Source organism: Pinus tabuliformis, chromosome 2_1 (assembly GCF_031772625.1).
Source record: "Pinus tabuliformis cultivar Carrire ecotype Pingquan chromosome 2_1, CPIR1, whole genome shotgun sequence".
Classification (NCBI taxonomy): domain Eukaryota; kingdom Viridiplantae; phylum Streptophyta; class Pinopsida; order Pinales; family Pinaceae; genus Pinus; species Pinus tabuliformis.
In genome coordinates this window covers 549,315,661-549,322,883 of record NC_142299.1, presented here as the reverse complement: position 1 = coordinate 549,322,883, position 7,223 = coordinate 549,315,661, and the positions used below count along the sequence as shown (strand labels likewise).

General features: G+C 34.4%; 1 pseudogene; it reads left to right on the top strand.

The window, feature by feature from the left end:
- Window positions 1-815: 815 nt before the first annotated feature.
- On the top strand, window positions 816-2,751 carry LOC149201529 (jasmonate-induced oxygenase 3 pseudogene; annotated as a pseudogene).
- Window positions 2,752-7,223: the final 4,472 nt, after the last annotated feature.

Genomic DNA, 7,223 nt, shown 5'->3' with positions numbered 1-7,223 from the left:
AAAAAACTTCTTGAGTACCCAAAATCTTGAAGTTAGACAATTGTGACTAAGATTTACTAAAATTTCTGTTAGATTTTTGTAAAAATCATTCCAGAATTTCCACTATTTTTCTTCATAAACTACTCTCAACAAAAATTTAAAATTTCCACTGTTTTCCTTGATAATTATTTTTCTAAATTTTGAATTAATAATAAATGGACGTAATTCATTCCAGACAAATATTTAAAATAAATCAAAATAATTATTAACATTATTTGATATCGTAATTTAGCTTATCAATAAAAATTCAAGTAGTCATTAAAGTTATTTAACATATAAATCTAATAGTATGAAGAGGCCACTGAAATTATTTTTTAATATATTTAATGACACAGATGAGAAGACATATATTTAATGGCAAAAATTATAAAATACATATTCCATTACTAATTGCAATAAAGTGATCAAACACAATGGTTGATGACTATTCTAATTAGACTTCTGATGATTCCCAACACAATATATATCTCACACGAGAAGTGATATGGGATGGCTACTTGTAGGGTTTCAGCTCCATCACTTATTTAGCAACCTCGCCATTGCTTTGATATCCAATAACCTATTTAAGGTAGATTGAGTTTTGGGCATCGTTTTCCAATGGATTGGCCGGAACCAATACAGAGATTTCAGTGTATTGCAGAAAGCGGCATCCAATGCTTGCCTTCAAGATACATCAGGCCTGATGAAGAGAAGCCCATCGGGCAACGGGTGGTGGAAGAGAGGAAATACCCATCATAGATTTCTCCGGCCTCTATGACGAACGCCGGAGGAAGACCATGGAAGAAATAGCAAATGCATGCAGGGAGTGGGGATTCTTCCAAGTGATTAACCATGGGATTTCTCCGAAGCAGCTCGAGGCCGGAAGTGAGGTGTCGAGGGAGTTCTTTCGTCTGCCATTGGAGGAGAAGCAAAACCACGCCAATGATCCGGTGACTTTTGTTGGATATGGTAGTCCAATTGGTGTGCACAAAGGCGCCACTCTCGACTGGGGGGATTACTATTATTATCATTTTTTGCCGCTTTGCATACGAGAGGAGCACAGATGGCCTTCTAAACCAGAGCAATATAGGTGACGAAGGATTCATATATGTGTTGGCCCCTTTAAATATTGTAGTTTCCATGCTTCTTCTTGGATTGTTTTTAGTTGTTTGTTTGATTTCAATTATTAGAGTTTATGGGAAATAATATTTATAGGTTGGATTGTTTGTTTTTTATTTGATTTTCCACATTTGGTCGGACATTTCAGAAGAAGAACCAGTACTTTATTAAGCCTGGATATCGATATTGATTATTATGATGTGCTTCACAGTTTGGGGACATTCTTTTGCATGCCACTTCATGGAACAGGACTTACACAGATTTATGCGAAGACAGAGAATAATATATTATTTGTTTTATACTCTATAAGTGGTTTTTTAAGATGTATAGGAAATAGGAAACGGATTACAATCTATTTTTAAATATAATTTTTTTGCACCTAGACACTTTCAGACTTTTGAACTCATAAAAGATCTCAATTTCTGGTTTTTATATTTGTAGATAGCATTTTCCGTTAATATATCAGCCAAAATCATAATTAGCGAAAATGGATTTAGTCTTAAAGGATAGTTTAGTGGGGAGTTTTTGTTATTAAGTATTTTTTATTGGGAGTTTATATGGTTAAATTTCTTCAAAGCTTTTGAGCAGATCCTTTCCGTTAATATATCTGAATTTTCTTCTGAATGTGGTGACCAATCGTATCCATATCTCAAAACATATCTCTAAACTGCATTAAAAGAAGGTAACTAAAATAGATTTGAATTGGACGTGGACCGAAAGACTCAAACACCTAACTATTAAATTAATAGGCACGGGTATGTTTGTGTGTAGTATTTTAGTTAATAGGCACGGGTATGTTTGAATTGGCCATTTTCATTAATTTATATTTTACCTTGTTCAACCTGTTAACCTAAAATTATAATAAATAAATAAGAATCTGCTAACCTGTTTATTAACATCCTTGTTCAAGCTGTTAACCTAAAATTACAATAAATAAGAATCTGCTGGCTTGGATTCAAAGTTTTTTTTTCAGTGTATGCAGTCATGAAAGATCGATAATGTATTCTCAGTCTGTGATATTTGCTTACATGACAGGGCTAGAATGAAGGAGTACTGTGAGGAAACGTTGGATCTTTGCAAGACCTTGCTATCTGTGTTTTCAGAGAATCTGGGCCTTCCTCCAGACTATCTAAAGGAAGCTTTTGGCAATGAGGAGAGCATTGGAATTTGCGTTCGAATCAATTATTATCCCGTGTGTCCACAGCCGGAACTGACTTATGGGCTCTCCCCTCACTCCGACCCTGGAGGAATAACCGTTCTACTACATAATGATGTCGTTGGTCTGCAGGTTCGAAAAAATAAATTATTGGGTGCCCGTGCGGCCTGTTGCTAATGCTTTGACGATAAACCTAGGCGATCAAATAGAGGTGAGTACTTCAAATAATATTTTGTAAAAATCCATGGACATGGACAAAGTGGTTTCAGGTTTCTTACTTATCTTTTTGGCAGATATTGACAAACGGAATTTACAAAAGCGTCGAACACAGTTGCGTTGTTAACAAGAAGAAGGAACGAATGTCGATTGTAGTTTTCTGTAACCCTAGTGGGGAAAAGGAAGTCGGGCCTATAAAGGAGCTGATCATGAATCCAGCCCTCCAAGATACGGGCAGATGATATTTAATGAATACAGGAAGTTCATTCGAACTACCGGAACTCAAGGAAAGTCCTACGTAAATTCCGGCATAAGTTTTCGATAGAATAGTAACATCATACTATTCTAATTAATGTATTGGTTTATCATGGAGCATTTCCGTTGCCTCTGTACTTGTTGGTTCGCCTGTATTTAGATAATCATACTTCTCTGGACTTGAGAAAAGACTAATTGTTTAAGGATATATCTGGATCTAAGTCTCCTGTTATCTCAATGTATATATACTTGTGTGTTTAATGTTTGAATGAATATATATAACTATATTTGTTTATTAAGTAATGTTTGCCTAGTCTCCCGTTATCTGATTGTAAATATATTTCTGTGATAAGTAATGTTTGCATGCTCAGTGACTGGCGGTTCTTAAAAATTTTAATACACCAGACCATATATTTGAGGTGGCAGTTCAGGAGTCCTGAGAAGGACGTCAGGGAAAGCGTATGTTATGGCGTTTCTGTCAAAACAGTTGACAGACCTGCCACAAACCTGCTTCTGGCCAGGAGACTGAAGAACGTCCCATGTGACGAGAATCCGAGGAAAAGATACTCGAGGCGATAAATTTGACTAAAATTAGTATCCGAAAAGTCTGCTGCTCTCCCACTGAACGACGAGAGGTGCAGACAATCTTATAGTCAGGCATATAAATCAGCGAGCACCAATAAGCCTGATTAGTCAGGCATATAAATCAGCGAGCACCAACAACAGCATGAGTGGGTGAAATGAAATAGTGACGCTTTACGATCAGAAGTTAACATCAAAATCTTTGCTTTTTCAGTAGTGCTGTAATTGCATATGCCGTCCTCCCTAACAATGTGGCATTTGTTTGCGTGCTCTCGATTATAAAGTACGATAGAAAAAATAGTTAAGATTCCTAATGCCCGTGGATTAAAATGGGATGCGTTTTAATTTTGGAATTTGAATTTATTGATTTGGACTTTGGGTGTAACTTTAAGTTAACTAGTCATTCGATAAATGATAAGGGATATAGTCAAATAAGTAAGTTTAATTGGTAAATTTCTTATTATTTATTTTTATATTCTATATTAATTTTTTAATATTAAATAATAAAAGGAAAATTTTAATATTAAATAATAAAAAATTAAAAATGATTGAGTGTTTTATATATATATATATATATATATATATAAAATAGGTTATATGACAACATTTTTCTTATACTATGATATAAAGTAAGTTCATAATACATTCATTACGAAAAAAAATAAAAAATTGGGGTTTATAGTCAACTAATGAAAAGTAATCATTTTTGTAATTTTATTAATCTCATAAACACATATATATTTCTTTTTTTTAAAGAAATTTATGTTGCTGAAAAATTATTTTATAAGTATAAAGAAAGCATGACTAGGCAGAGTATTTACATTCTCAATATTTTGAATTTATAGCTAAATTCTTATGCCAATATGAGTAGATATGCCAAAAATCAAAATTTTAGAAATATATTAATTCATCTCGGAAGGAAGGTCAACATGTGATCAAAAGCTCCCAACCTAGAGAGGAAATAGGGAAGCTCTAGTCCACTGGAATTATTGGAGGAGAAATGCTACATGTTGGTTGTAGTTGATAGAAAGAAGTGATTCTTCTACTTGCTCAATGGACATTGACACTTCATCTTCAGTTCTCCATATAGTGGTTCAATGTTTAATTCTTATGCCAATATGAGTAGATATGCCAAAATTCAAAATTTTATGAAATTTTAGAAATATATTAAATCATCTGGGAAGGAAGGTCAATATGTGATCAGAAGCTCCTAAGCTAGAGAGGAGATAGGGAAGCTCTAGTCCAATGGAATTATTGGAGGAGGAATGCTACATGGTGGCTGTCGTTGGCAGAAAGAAGCGATTCTTCCACTTGCTCTTTGGACATTGACACTTCATCTTCAGTTCTCCATATTGTGGCTCAATTTTTAATTAACAGGTCCATAACTATGGTCACAATGACTACTACTTGATTAAACCATAAAATATGGGAGATGCGCCCCATCAAGTGTCTACACTCCTCAATTTGAGGAGACATATTTACTTCTCTCCTAAACCTCTAATGGTTCAAGTGGTCTAAAAAGAGAAAATCTTTTGGAAGAGATCCAGTCTACAAACTCAAGCATATACATGCCCACTCTTCCCAAGATCTAAAAATGAACTAGCATTGTCGATGCTCCTAGTGAGACCAACCTTGCTGAGATTGAGACAATGCAATCTTTACAACTTGAGAAAAAAGAAGGTATTAATTTAACCAATCCACAGACGGAGAGTTGGGACTTTGCAAACTTGAGCTCTAAAGCATTCTTTAGCCCACCATAAGTACCTTGTCCGCCCAGTGCAGCCCCCGCCCGCCAAAAAAAAAAGGTAAAAAATTCTATGATCAACCTAGTTGTTAAAGGACCCAAAATTATATCCTTGGGCTACATAAAGAATATTGGGACTCCAAGAGAAATTTATATACCCAAATGCATGAAATATGCCTAGAAAAAACAAGAGAGTGAAGCAGCAAATACATACCCAATACTTGTAAGATAGAACACTAATCTTTACCTAACATAAGTACCTTCACCCCCCCTGCAGAAAAAAAGAGAGTGAAAAATTGTATTATCAACCAAGTTGTTAAATGACCCAAAATTATATCCCTCAGCTGCATAAAGAATATTGGGACTACAAGAGCAATTTATAGACCCAAATTCATGAAATATGCCCAGAAAAAATAAGAGAGTGAAGACAGGAAATACATACCCAATACTTGTAACATAGAACACTAATCCACCCATAATTTGAGCTAACCACAAAGTGATTTCCATGTTGAAGTTAGGCTTTGTACTCCCTCACTCCTCTTGATCATATGAAGCCCAACTATGGCCATGAGAAAACTCAAAAAAAAATCTTCCCCTCGCATGAAAAACCCTTACAAATTCCTCAAATTTCAATTTTAACTAATTACCCTTGACAACCAAAATGCAAAGCAAAGCATTATAAGAAGCTACCAAAGATAACAAAAAAAACCTTACAAATTTCCCTTACCCCTCTAACTTTTTAGTGAATTACCAAATTTATAGTCCAAACTTTTAGGTCATCACCTTTCCATCAAAGATTCAGGAATGTTGTGCATTTCGTGTGGATTCCTTATATGATTTCTAAGGGCACCCCTAAAAATTATCCGACATCATTTCTATAATGTGAATTGCATCACCCTGAATACTTTCACATGGGATTATCCTATCAACATTGAACCAAAGAACATCCAACATAGTGCAATTAATTATTATAATCCAATCATTGCTATAAAAGTATTGAGGTAGCCATGAGATCATAATATATTATGATTATCTTATCAACGTTGAACCAAAGAACATCCAACATAGTGAAATTAATTATTATAATCCAATCATTGTTGTAAAAGTATTGAGGTGGCACTGAGATCATATTATATTAGCCTCTTCGATTGAACCTCGGAAGACTTGCACCCATCTCGAATTTGTGCATTGCACACTTCTCTAATAATGATGCCCGATATAGGGGTGTTAAGCACTTAAAAATTTGAGTTCCATTAATTCTTAATGTCCCTTGGGATTATGAGGTGCCTACATTAGGCAAGGAATCTCCAATAATCGAGGGACTAGAGATATTTATTCTTGAGAAAACATTAGATTTCAACCTTAGACCCTAGAAGAGGGAATATGATTCTAAGTAATTATTTGTTTAATTTAACAATATATTAGTTAAGAAAAGTCTTTCGGTAGAAATCATCGTATGGCTGTCAGCATTTTCCTTTCATCAAAACACATGGCTAATTATTGAGGCTAGCTATTGAGCATGTGCTTGCTAGATCTGGTGCTAAATGTGGTGGGTTGGTTGTTCTCTACGACAATGGTTGCAGATATGTTCTGACAAAAGGGTTGCTTTCGAGTCTTAAATAAATCAATCATGTCCTCTAAGTTTGTAGAGTGTATTGACATTAGTTATATATATTAATATAATATATATAAGTTGACCAGATATATTGTATTAATATAATCCGTATACAGTATATTAATATCATACCTTTTCAATACATCTGGTTGATTTCCTTTAACTTTAATGTGCAATAATAATTTCTAGTCTTATATCAAAATATTATTAAAATTTCAGTTTTATTTAAAAACAATATTCATTATTAAAAATATAAGAAGGCTTTTTTTTAATTTTCAATATCACGGATGAGGTAGTTGAGATAGGATATGTGGGGAAAACTCAGTTGCCGCCTCACTAGGCCTTGAGGCAGGGAGATGTTGTAGTGCGAGCCGCCCTCCTTATACCCTAGGATTAATCATCATGCACACTATGTCAACCTCATAATTTGATGGATCATAAATTTTACGAGATAGTGGATCTACTTTCCTCTATGCGTGTCATACACCCAGATTTTTTTTTTTTACTACAGTATGTAG